The 12,001-nt window shown below is 44.5% G+C and overlaps 1 non-coding gene and 2 pseudogenes across 1 annotated transcript; 2 read left to right on the forward strand and 1 right to left on the reverse strand.

Annotated features, from left to right (window-relative positions):
- The first annotated feature begins 6,040 nt into the window (after window positions 1-6,040).
- On the forward strand, window positions 6,041-6,233 carry LOC140587339 (U2 spliceosomal RNA). Its single transcript, XR_011989067.1, has one exon. It is a non-coding gene; the product is annotated as a U2 spliceosomal RNA (small nuclear RNA).
- A 5,105-nt stretch (window positions 6,234-11,338) lies between these two features.
- Window positions 11,339-11,444, reverse strand: LOC140587340 (U2 spliceosomal RNA; annotated as a pseudogene).
- LOC140587341 (U2 spliceosomal RNA) lies at window positions 11,411-11,548 on the forward strand (annotated as a pseudogene).
- The last annotated feature ends 453 nt before the right edge of the window (window positions 11,549-12,001 follow it).

A 12,001-nucleotide genomic window follows, 5' to 3' on the forward strand; every position in this document is an offset into this window, starting at 1 on the left:
AATCCTAATCATTTTCATCCTTGCCGTTTTAATCACTCATGAATAGATGTTTGTTTTAAGCATTTTAAATTTAATTAAATACTGCAATACTAATTGGAGAAATACATCTTTTCCAATATTGTGCAGCCTAATAATGAAGTACTTAATGTCCTTAATGAAGATATCTAACAACATACGATGCAACATTCAACAGGGGGTAGTGAAGTGATATGTGGCAGATCAAAGTGCCAATTCGATGTGGGGCAGTGATTAGCATGTGGAGAATGCTGCAGCAGTATTACAAAATCAGCAACTCTTTTAAAAATAATAGTGATATAAATATATTATTTATTAATAAGTATATAGAATCAGTACACAAAGTATAAGTATATAAATATAAGCATATAAAGTATATAAGTACATAAAGTATAAGTATATAAAGTTTAAGTATATAAAGTATATAAGTATAAAAATCTTAAGTATAAAAATTATATAAGTATAAAAAATTTAAGTAAAAAAAGTTTAAGGGCTCAGAGGCCTGCTGCTCCTACTCATCAGAGTGGTTCTGTTGCTTGAATTTCTTCTTCAGAGCCTCTGCTAAAATGGCAGCAATGTCCTCTGAGGCCATGGGCGTCCCCTGCGTCAGTCCCCTCCTCGGCACTGGCGTCCCACCTGGCGACCTCAGCACCGGGCGCAGTTTAACGCAGGGCAGCTCCGCCAGGACATCCACCATGTTGGGGCCTTTGGTGGGTCCTGCGCCACTTCCCTGACGATGACTCGTCTTCTGCTTGGGGCCCTGGATACTAGCAGGTGGAGGAGGAGGAGGTGGCAGTGGAGGAGGAGGGGGTGGGAAACAGCTTGGAGCTGAAGTGGAGACTACAACAGGAGTCCCAGTGGTCTCCGAACTGCTCCGGGATATATGTGGGTCAGTCAGGGCACCAGCAAGCACGGAGATCTCAGACCGTAAACGGCCCACCTTGTCTTCGAGGGCTGCAATCTTCTTCCAAACTGCCGCCCACTCGGACCCTGCCTCTGCTGCAACAGGAGCATGCTGGTGATCCCCGTGTCCACTGGGGAGGTGGATGCCACTCCCGACCTTTGCAGGGGTTTTGTCATTTTTAGCAACCCCCGTTGCAACAGTCAAGGATGATGCAGTGGGCTTGCGCACACGAAAGCTGGAACACTTAAAGCATCCCAGACAGGTGTGTAGAAAACCACGCAAGCGACTGAAAGGACCCTTTGCAGACGTTATTTAAAGCAATGGAACACAAACAGTAAATGAAGATCGCCCAAATCAAGACCAAGAGAAATAAAAATTACAGCTTCTGCTTCCAGATATACGTAGCAATAACCAATGAGCACGCAGAACCATTCGAGGTCAACTTAGCCGACCGTTTCACGTTCTAAAATTTACAGGATACAGTGGTACCTCAGAAGTCAAATTTAATTTTTAAATTTTTTTTTCTCTCCCAAAATGGCGGCGCGTGCACACGCTGCGGCTTCTCTCTCTCCCGACTAAACAGTGTTTTTGTGTTTTTCGTCCTGGACGTTGCAGTGTTTCTGTACACCTTTGTCGCGTTTATCTGTTCTTAAGCCCATATATAGCCGAACATTTTTGCTCAACATCGGCAGAAACAAACTTTTTAAGTTAGACTCTGTGGACGCCGAAGAGCTGAATGATCTGGGTCTGCTCCGCAGGCCTACTCAATCACCGACCCCCACTCCTGCACCTCGCCCAAAATGGAGGTGCCTCAAGCGGCGTGAGAGAAAGCAGAAGAGGGATAAGAGCGGAGATATCCGAGCTAGGCTGGTGGCTTGCCCACACAAACCCGCTATCCCCTCCATCGTTCTGGCCAACGTACGCTCATTGGATAAGAAACTGGACTACATCCGACTACTATGTTCATCTCAGAGGAATGTAATGGACTGTTGTGTTTTTGTGTTCACGGAAACATGGCTCAGTGACTGTGTCCCGGACCGCGGCATTCAGCTTGACCAGCTAACATGCTACCGTGCTGACAGAGTTGTCGTCGTGGGAGGTAAGACCCGCGGTGGCGGGCTTTGTGTTTACATCAATGACGCCTGGTGCTGCGATGCTGTTGCGGTCTGCAAATACTGCTCACCAGTGTTGGAGTTTATGGTTATTAAGTGCCGGCCGTTCTATCTACCGAGGGAATATACAGCTATACTGTTGTTTACTGTGTATATCCCTCCCACCTCCAATGGTAGCAACAGGAGGGAGGCACGGAATGAACTGTACCAGCACATCAGTGAGCAGCAGACAGCCCACCCAGATGCTTTTCTCATCTTGGCTGGGGATTTCAATCATGCAGACTTAAAGAGTGTGTTTCCCAAAATACAGCAACACATAGACTTTCCTACACGGGGAAATAACACACTGGACCTTGTTTGCACCACCCAAAGAGGAGCTTACAAGGCTTTCCCCCTCCCCCAGCTCGGTGCCTCAAACCACATTACTGTCATGCTAATGCCTGCTTACAGACCCCCGGCGACAACATCCCGGAGCAGTGCCGACGCCAAGAGCTAGCCCCCCCCCACCCCGAAGGGCAGCCCGTACTCAGTCACCCACTCATTCGACGACAAATAGCCCCCCCCCCACCACCAGCCAGGGCAGACACCCAGACATCACAGGATGGCAGCCACAGCCCCCCCAGCTCCAAGAAGCCACTAGCCGCCCATAGCCCGGGGGCCCAACCCCACCACCCGCCAGAATCATGAGGAGACGAGACCACAGCCGACCACCCCCTCCTACATAATGGAATTGGCCAGAATGGACCAGAGAGAATCCAATTCGCCCAATTGTTTTTTTTGGAGGGAATTAGACATTCTCTCCAAACTTATGTGGTCTAGAATTAAATTTCTATACTGAGTAACACATAAATTATTTTTTGATTTCCAGTTCATGAAGATAGTTTTCTTTGCAATGCCTAAGGCAGTAAGGATCATGTGCACTTTATTTTCTTCCATATCTAATACACTTGCATCACCTAAAATGCACAATGTAGGTGAGGTTGGGATATAGCAATTAAACCAAATTCATAGATCTTCACATATCCTTTGCCAGAACTTCTGCACCGGTGTGCAGGACCATATGGCATGCATGTAGTTCTCTACAAAGTTACCTGAGCAGTGGGTGCATAGGTTTGAGTGTATAAGGCCCATTTGGAACATCCTTTGTCCTGTATAATGAGCTCTATGCAGAGTTTTGTATGGTATAAGCTGTAAGTTGGGGTTTTTAGTCATTTTGAAGGTGTTTAAACATATTTCTTTCCAAAAGTTTTGATCTGGATCGATGGATAGATCTTGCTCCCATTTTGAGGTTGGGAGGGAAATTGAGTCATCCATTTTTGACAATAACTTATACATTTTTTGCAATAATTTGGGGCTAGAAAGATTTAAAAATTCTAGCACCCATGGAGGTATTTCTAAGTTAAACTGATTAAGATTGAACCTTGCCTGAATTGCTGGTACTCAAGAAATTTACTTCCGTATTTTGAGACTAGTTCCTCGAATGAAATAAATTTTCCGTTTTGCATAACATGTTCAAGATTTCTAATCCCTTTATCATGCCATAAGGGAAAGCTCAATTTTATCTTTTTTCGGCAAATATCTGGATTGTTCCAAATGGGTGTTAATTTGCAGGGGATAAGTGGAGACCTAGTTATTTTTAAAAATTCCCACCAGGCTGTTAATGAGGTGTTAATACTAAGGCTCTTAAAACACTTATAAAAGGCAGATCAGACAATTTTACTTCTCCGCAGATTGCTTGTTCTAAGTCCAGCCATGGACTATCTACCGGGCTTGATTTGATCCAATTTGTTATATACTGCAGTCTGTTGGCTAAGAAGTAGTGATAGAAACTTGGTAGTTCTAGACCACCATTACCTTTGGCTTTTTGCAGAGTTTTCAAGCTGATTCGTGATGGTTTGTTCTTCAATAAAAATGACAAGATGCTTGCTTTAAACCAAGCCATAGAGGGTTTATTATTGATCATTGAGAACAAGTAATTGATTTTAGGCAGGACCATCATTTTAATGGTGGCAACTCTTCCAATGAGTGATATAGGTAGAGATTTCCACTGCACAAGATCCTCTTCCACCTTTTTTAACAAAGGAATATGATTCATCTGTACTAGATCTGAGAGTCTGGTGGAAAAATTTATGCCTAAGTATCTAAGGTTACCTGACTGTAAAGGAGTAGTAGTTGTGTTTTGGAAACTACAATTCAAAGGCAAAACTGTTGATTTGCTCCAGTTGACGGAGTAGTCTGATATAGATGAGAACTTATCTATAAGTGATATTGTCTTCAGAAGAGAGGTTGGAGAATTCCTAAGAAAATGTAATACGTCATCTGCATAAAGGCTTATCTTATGGTCTGTTTTTTCTGTTTGAATTCCTTTAATATCTACATTTTGTCTAATTAGTTTGTTGTTTTTAATTGTATTTGATCATTTTAATATTTCATGGCCAATTTTAATATTGTCACTTTGAATGTCAGGGGTTTGAGGAACGTTTTAAAACGTACGTTGGTTTTTAATCAGCTGGCATCTTCCCCTTCAGCATTTGTTTTCTGCAGGAAGTCCACCTCCGGGACCAGCGGGACGAGGCTCTCTTTTCACGACAATGGAAGAGGGGTAGATCCTACTGGAGCGTAGGTGGTGTCCACTCCTCAGGCGTCGGGATTCTTTTTGGCGACCGCGCCTTTGAGGAAGTAAGTTAATTTACCGTTCTTCAAGGCAGGGTTTTGGGAGTGGACGCCACATGGAGGGGACAGCGCCTCCGGGCCATATGCATCTACGCTCCAGTGGAGGCCTCGTCCCGTATAACTCTCTCTGAAGAGTTGTCCCCGTTCTGTGTCACAGATCGACACTTGATTTTAGGAGGGGAATTTCACATCGCGTTGGAGGGTAGAGAGGATGTCAGCTCAGGGCATTTTCGCCATTTTATTCGTTCCTTTAAACTTGTGGATGGTTTTAAAACATGCAACCCCAGCATGCTGGGCTTCACCTGGCATAATAGTCGCGGAGCCAGCAGTCGCATCGACTACATTTTAGCTTCACCCCCCGTTGTTTTTGAAAAGGTGTCCTTCTCCCCACAGTGGCCCACTGACCACTTGGCAGTGGAGGCCACTGCCTCCATAGACGCCGCTGTATATGGGGGCGTCTATTGGAAAATGAACCTGCAGATCCTGGAGGAGAGCGATTTTAGACACCTTTTCTTAGATCACTTCTCCGAGTGGCAGAAGGAGAAGCCTACCTTCCCCTCTGTGGCCGAATGGTGGGAGAGTGTGAAGGACGGGATCCGAACCTTCTCCATGCAGTATAGCAAGCAGCGCAGGATGGAGAAGAAATTCTCCATTCTGCAGCTGGAGAGAAGGTTGCGGGATGAATATGCCACTTACAACAATGGGGGCATGTATTAGGATGAATTCACGGACGATTACGTCACCCACATGGCATGGAATTAATCCTTTTACTATAATATTCTGGGAAGTTGTAATTGTGGATTAATTCTGATCGTATGTGGACTGATCGTCCTGAAATTCAGATCAATCGTCCATGATTCACCCCGAATGTTACTAGACTGCACGAACATGTTATTTACCGATCCCCTGTAAAACCTAATTTTTCCATAAATAACTTGGGCTCATAAAAAGAAACCAGGATGCTCATCTTGCATCAAAAGCATGCATTTGAGATGACATTTTAATTGTATAAATGGCCATATGTGTTTACTTAGATTTTAATGGTGTGTAAATATATTGGTTGCTTTTATTGCTTTTTTTTTTGCTTATTTTATGGTGAATGGTTCTGCAGATAGTTTGTTTAATACTATTTTAAAATATTTTCAGTAATGTCTTATTGTATTGGCATTCACTTGTATGATGTGGGAAAATTTCAGCCTGTTATATTATGACTATTTCTGAATATCATTGTTTTAGTAGGAAAATGTTTTTAATTCCCTTGTTGACAGTGCCAATTTTTTAAGTGCAGTTTCTATTATATGTTTTAATGTGTTTGTGTCGATGTAAATAATTGTGCAGAACTTTTTAATAAAGTATTTGGATCTGAAAAAAAAAAATCTGTTTTATCAGTTAAATATCTGATACGTCCCCCATGGAGGGGACCACATATTAAACGGATTTTTGGAACAGGGAGCCGGAAGTGGGGCTTGCCCCGTCCGCTCTACGCATGGACCCGGTATTGCTGTGCTTCCGGGAACGGTGCACCTCTACTGCCCCCTGTTGTTGAAAGGCAGAACTGACTGACTGACTGACTATATAAAGTACATGATCTTACCACACTGACATTTCTGATTTTGCTAACAATCATGTACAGTAAATTTAAAAGCTTTTTGTTTTGTCATAAATTATTTATGCTATTTTACAATGCAGATAAAGTATTCCTGTCGATACAAGGAGGATATATTTCTTTTCTCGATGGATGTTGTTTTGAACCTAAAGGTTGTTTTTTTGGAAGAGCAGTATATAGTTACTGCCTACATTTTTTGCTGTGCATGTGATTTTGATGAGAATATTACATTTTTATATCTCTGCGTAGATTTTTTCAGCAATAATTGAGTCTATCCTTGTGTATTTAAGGTTTTGGTAATTCATGATTACCAAATAAGATTTGGTGTCATTGTACAAATATAAGAAGATTCAGTGTGCAGTTACCAGGTTACAAATAAACAAACAAATAAATAAAATGGCATCAGAAGAGAAGTACGATGACAGTAAAATGTGTGAAACTAGTGGAATGTGAAAAATGTGTGTGCATATAAGTCTCCACATGTATAAAGCGGCTGTATAGCATAACAAAAAGGAGCAATGGATAACTGACATAAAGTGCTTACTGTCCATAACGACAATGAGTCATGTACGGCGTAAGATAAACACAACATGCGTTAACTTTGGATATGCATAATGCGCACACAAGAATCATATGTCTTTGGAATCGAGAGAACTATCAGATAACTTCAACAAGTTACCAAATGAATGCAAAATCAAAGATAGGCTATTAATTTCTGCCTGGCACTAACCTTGTATTCCTCTGTCACATGACCGGTGGGAAGTAGGACCCGAATGCAAGCTGTAGGGCAGAACCCCCTTTGCGGGGAGCTTTTCTGGCAGGCAGGCTTGGGCACAGAGACGCAAACAGACAAGGACAGAACTGGAGAACATTGGCCTGGGCACTTTACCAAACTAAGGAATGGGAAAACACAAGGCAGCTGGTAGTGACTGACAGAAGGACAGGAACATGAGGTAAGACTAATAAAGACCAAGCGTGGCTCATTAGGGCCGCGTCAGGGAGGAGAACTGGAGAGTAAGGTTGACAGGACGGGCAGACCATGACAGTAACACCCCCCCACCCCCCAATCCTGTGCCCTCCTGGTGCAAAGGTATCATTAAGGGGACACACAGACCAGGGCAAAACCAAGGACAGCAGGGGAGACAAACCACCAGGACACAACTCATGACAGGCCAGGTAACCCGACAGGGATGCAGACTAGGGACCAAAAGACAAACAGCGGGTGTCAGTGGGCAAGTGGCAACAAAGGAAACAGAAGAAGGAGACAAAGGGAGGGATTGGGCACCAAAAGGACCAAAGGTGGCACAGGACAGACAGGGCAGGACACAACCAGACAAACAATGTGCAACAAGAATAGGGCCAGGAGAGGGAGCCAGGGGGAACCTAAAGTGGGAAGCAAGAGTGACTGGAGTGGGGGCTGGAAGAGTGAAATCGGGCTAAGAGGTGAAACCAGGGAGAGCCACGGGGAAGCAAGACTACAGATCAAGCTCCGAGGTACCGCAGAAGGGTCGCGGCCAGGGGGGCCTTCGGAGTCCTGTCTGGGCCTGTAGAAGGACGAGCTCCTCTCGTCTGCGCCAGCCGAGGGAAGAACAGCATCGGTAGACGGCGAGGGGTCGGCAGAGCCGGAGGGCATCGAGGAGCAGGCAGGACAGGAACTGGACCACACCGTGGACCCTGCAGAACAAAAGCACAGGCCAGTACCAGTGCCGGAGGAAACCGCAGGTGGTTCCTTTTGGGAACCAATGGATGGGGTCCCCCGAAAAGACCCCCTTGGACCGAGCTGGGGTCAGGCGGTAAGTCTGGGTAGCATACCCCAGATCTTTCCTCCTGGAGCCGAACCCCCGACCAGTTTTCCGTTGACCCTGCCGTTGTCACGGCGATAACCTCCTCGGCTGGGGAAACTCTGGTCACGGGGCTGACACCACGGACTGGGACTCAGGGCAAGAACTGGAGGGTCCCACTCCATGTCCTCCGGGCCGCCTGTGCCTTAATCCATACTAAATGTAATTAAACAGAATGAAGCTTAAAAGAATAAAATGGTAAAGAGAGGAAAATTTAATGTGTAAGTTTCAAAAAACGGGCTCTTGCTTTTATTCAGATGTTTGCAGGCGTTGTGACTCTGTGATGAATGGTGACGTATGAGATCCTGAGAATGGGCTACGCCTCCAAGGGTGAGTGGCAGGTGGCATTTCCCAGGAATTACAGGCTGGAGATGTCTGAGGAGCTCTCCTGGAGTGAAGACAGAAAGAGAAGAAGGGAACAAGCAGAGGGTGTGGGGAGAAAAAGACTGCAGATCCAGTTACAGGTGAATTGTACAAATGCCCTTGAAGTCTTGGTCCATGAGGGATCCAATTTTTAATAATAATAAAAAAAAAAAGACAATAAATTATTTAAAAATAGAGTTTTCATTTATATCTGTCTAGGAGTTAAAACACATAAAATCAATTAACTTACCTGGTGATTTTGGAACTTCTGACCCCAAATCAAAATAATATAGATTATAACTAAATGCATCGTTTTATTTGGGAAAAAGGGATAAATTAAATAAAAGGTTAAATTTGGAATCTAAAACAAAAACAGCAATTTCACATCAGGAATAAATATCATTTCAAGGGTCTTCAGTACATTTTTCCTGTGTCTGCTCCCTTTACACGTAGAGAGTGATATAAACATGTACCAATATGTTAGACTGAAATGAAACAGAGAAAACGTAAAATAAAGAAGTAAGGAAAATAGAGGTTAAAATGCACGGTAATTTGTTGTCGTATTGGCGCAAATGCACATAAAAAATGTACAACCGATTGCTGCATGTATCGCTTTTAAAGGTTAATGCGTACTTGTGAACCAGTTATGTCCATCACTGTGTACATAGCTAACAGAAAGTCAAAACGCATTGCTGTGCTCTAGAACTTGTGAAGTAACTTGCGTGCCTGCTAGCGGCATTCCAGTTCATTTCAAAAGGCATGCACAAGCAGTGCCATCTTGTGGTTTGTCATATATGGCAGATAGGCATGTTGCTGGCCACCCTAAACGAGGACCCAGCATGATGTTGGCCACTGCTGCTGGGCTGCTGTCACAGTTGGTGATTTTTGCTACCTGACTCGACGGTGATCTCAGCCATGGTCCATCTCCTGACCCCCATTATATTTTGTGAATGTAAACCCGTTTAAGTTCACTGCTGCACAGTGGGAAGCAAGTGATCAACTCTGGCGTGTACTGACAACGTAAAATTCGAATAATACTTATCGATGTCAAATATGTGTATCTACATGCAACTAACCAACTATTCAATCAGACTCAGGATGTGCAACAATACCATGCCCATTTACAAAACAATACTCATATACTTTAGTTTGTGTTCACTAAAGGGGGGGGCGAGGCCATTGAAGCACCATGCTTGCATTAGTTATAGGACAGACATGTGATCGTGTTAAATCCCCAAAACACAAAAATAACAACACTACAGTCACCACATCCTGTCAGCTGGATGGAAGGATACTTTTTTTTTTTCAAACACTGGGAAAGTTGGCCGGTGAAACAAAACTGGGCACAGACAGAAAAGAACCCCACAACTCTCCTCACTGATCTGTCACTCAAAGGTCAACCCCCCCCCCCCCCCCCACACACACACACACACACACACACACACACAGGACAATAGCTCAGCCAAGGCTGGTGATGTTGGAACGGCCACCGGGGGGCGCCACTATGCGGTGGCCAGGGCGCCTAGGGACATTGTCGTCAGCTTGGGGACCTGAAAGGCAGCAACAGACTAATTTCAGAAAGGGCTTCAACTGGATGTGTGCAGTGATCATTTTCCATATAGAATTTAAATGTTTTAAGGTCCTTCCAGCAAAAATGAACTACAAATAAACTACAAATTTACCTCAAAATGGCAATTCCATGGCAATTATGGATGTTCAGTTGTTAATAATAAAAATATATGTTTATTTATACTCAAAGCTTCATAAAACCACACAGGCAAGATTATATGCTGATCCTGGCTCTGCAGAGGACGGCAAAATAGCGCATTGATATTTGTACTCATGCACCAAATTTATCGACCCATGAAATGAAAGAAGAGTTAATCATGTGGAAGAGAAGAGAGGAAGAGACAGGTAGATTGTAGAAGACGTCATGCAGAGAACCACTGATACGTATGGGTATGAACTTGAAGAGGAGCCCCAGGTTTGGGATGAGAAACAGACACGAAACACCGGAAGGGAAAAAGAGGACGGCTACCAGGTGCAGGATGGCCTGCAGAATGCAGGAAATACCCCAAGAAGCCATGCAAAGGATCCACTCCTTACTCAGAAGTCAACTTGGCCAATACCCAATCAAACCCATACCCAAAATTTTCAGCATCAAAGAACTCTTAATTCTCGTTCACTGTCTTTTAGCCCTTAGTCTCTCCCTGGCTCCTTCCTGCCCTGGTACCTCATCTATCACCAAGGAGTTTACAGCCTACAGGAATGTCCATCATCATGACACATCGAAGCAATAGCGGTTGACCTCACAAACCTATAGCTGATGTGTACTTGTTATGTTTGCTTGTATTTGTGTTACCCTCCAACTGCTGAGAGTCCGGCCCTGGAAATATATAAGATGATGCAGGTGAGGTCAGGGCAAGGTGCTAGGAGACATCAGTGTCGATACAAGTACAGACAATCGTCATTGTGGGGTCCCTTGCTCCCCAACATGCTGGGGTACCAATAAAAAGGAAGAAGGCATGGACTCTGCCCAATTAAAGACCTTATTGCATGTGTGTAGGAAACCAAATTTCTCTGGGCTCCGCGTGTATCACGGTTACATATGAAGCACACATGTGTTTAAACTTAAAAAAAATCAGGATGAAAGGTGCCTTATTCCCTTTTGCACAGTCATGATACGTTTCTGTAATCACCTCATCAGCAAGGGGGTATCTCACGCCCCGAAAATTAATATGAATAATTTCTGTTTTTCACCATTTTACTTCAGGTGCTCCGGTTCGATAAGCAGACCCTGTCTCACTCAGTCACCCACTCAGTCAGTCAGTCTGAGTCAGTCCGTTTAATATGTGGTCCCCTCCATGGGGGACGTATCAGATATTAAACTGATACTACACTTGATCTTAGCCAAAAGGCCGAGAAGCCTTTTATTAGATGGATTTTTGGAACAGGGAGCCGGAAGTGGGGCTTGTCCCGTCCGCTCCACGCATCGACCCGGTATTGCAGTGCTTCCGGGAATGGTGCACCTCTACTGCCCCCTGTTGTTGAAAGGCAGAACTGACTGAGTGGGTGACTAATAGACTGAGTGCCTCTGGATGGCCAGCTAATTAGCTGCATGTGCTGTGAGGGAGGGGCCCTGTCCGTGCACAGCCCCCGTTTCCTGCTGTTTTTCTCTTTTTTTTTTTTTTTAAAGGAAGGTGACACGCTGTCGTTTGTGCGGTGGGCAGCTGTGCTGAGGTAAGGAATGACGTCATCTTTGCCTTTTGAATTTTCCCTCATGTTTGTTTAAATGATTGCTGTTTTTTGAGAGGACAGGAGGACAGGGAGGAGTCTGGGCCCCGAGGCTGGCGGCTGCGACATCCCTGGGCATTTTACTCCGAGTGGGGGGGGCACGGAGGCCCGGCTAACGGCGACCCGCTAAGTGGCGGCCCCATATCGACTCGGGTCTCTCTTCGGTCTTCAGGACCGGTATACGTTTCTTCTC

The sequence above is a fragment of the Paramormyrops kingsleyae genome, unplaced genomic scaffold, assembly GCF_048594095.1.
Source record: "Paramormyrops kingsleyae isolate MSU_618 unplaced genomic scaffold, PKINGS_0.4 ups177, whole genome shotgun sequence".
Taxonomy (NCBI): domain Eukaryota; kingdom Metazoa; phylum Chordata; class Actinopteri; order Osteoglossiformes; family Mormyridae; genus Paramormyrops; species Paramormyrops kingsleyae.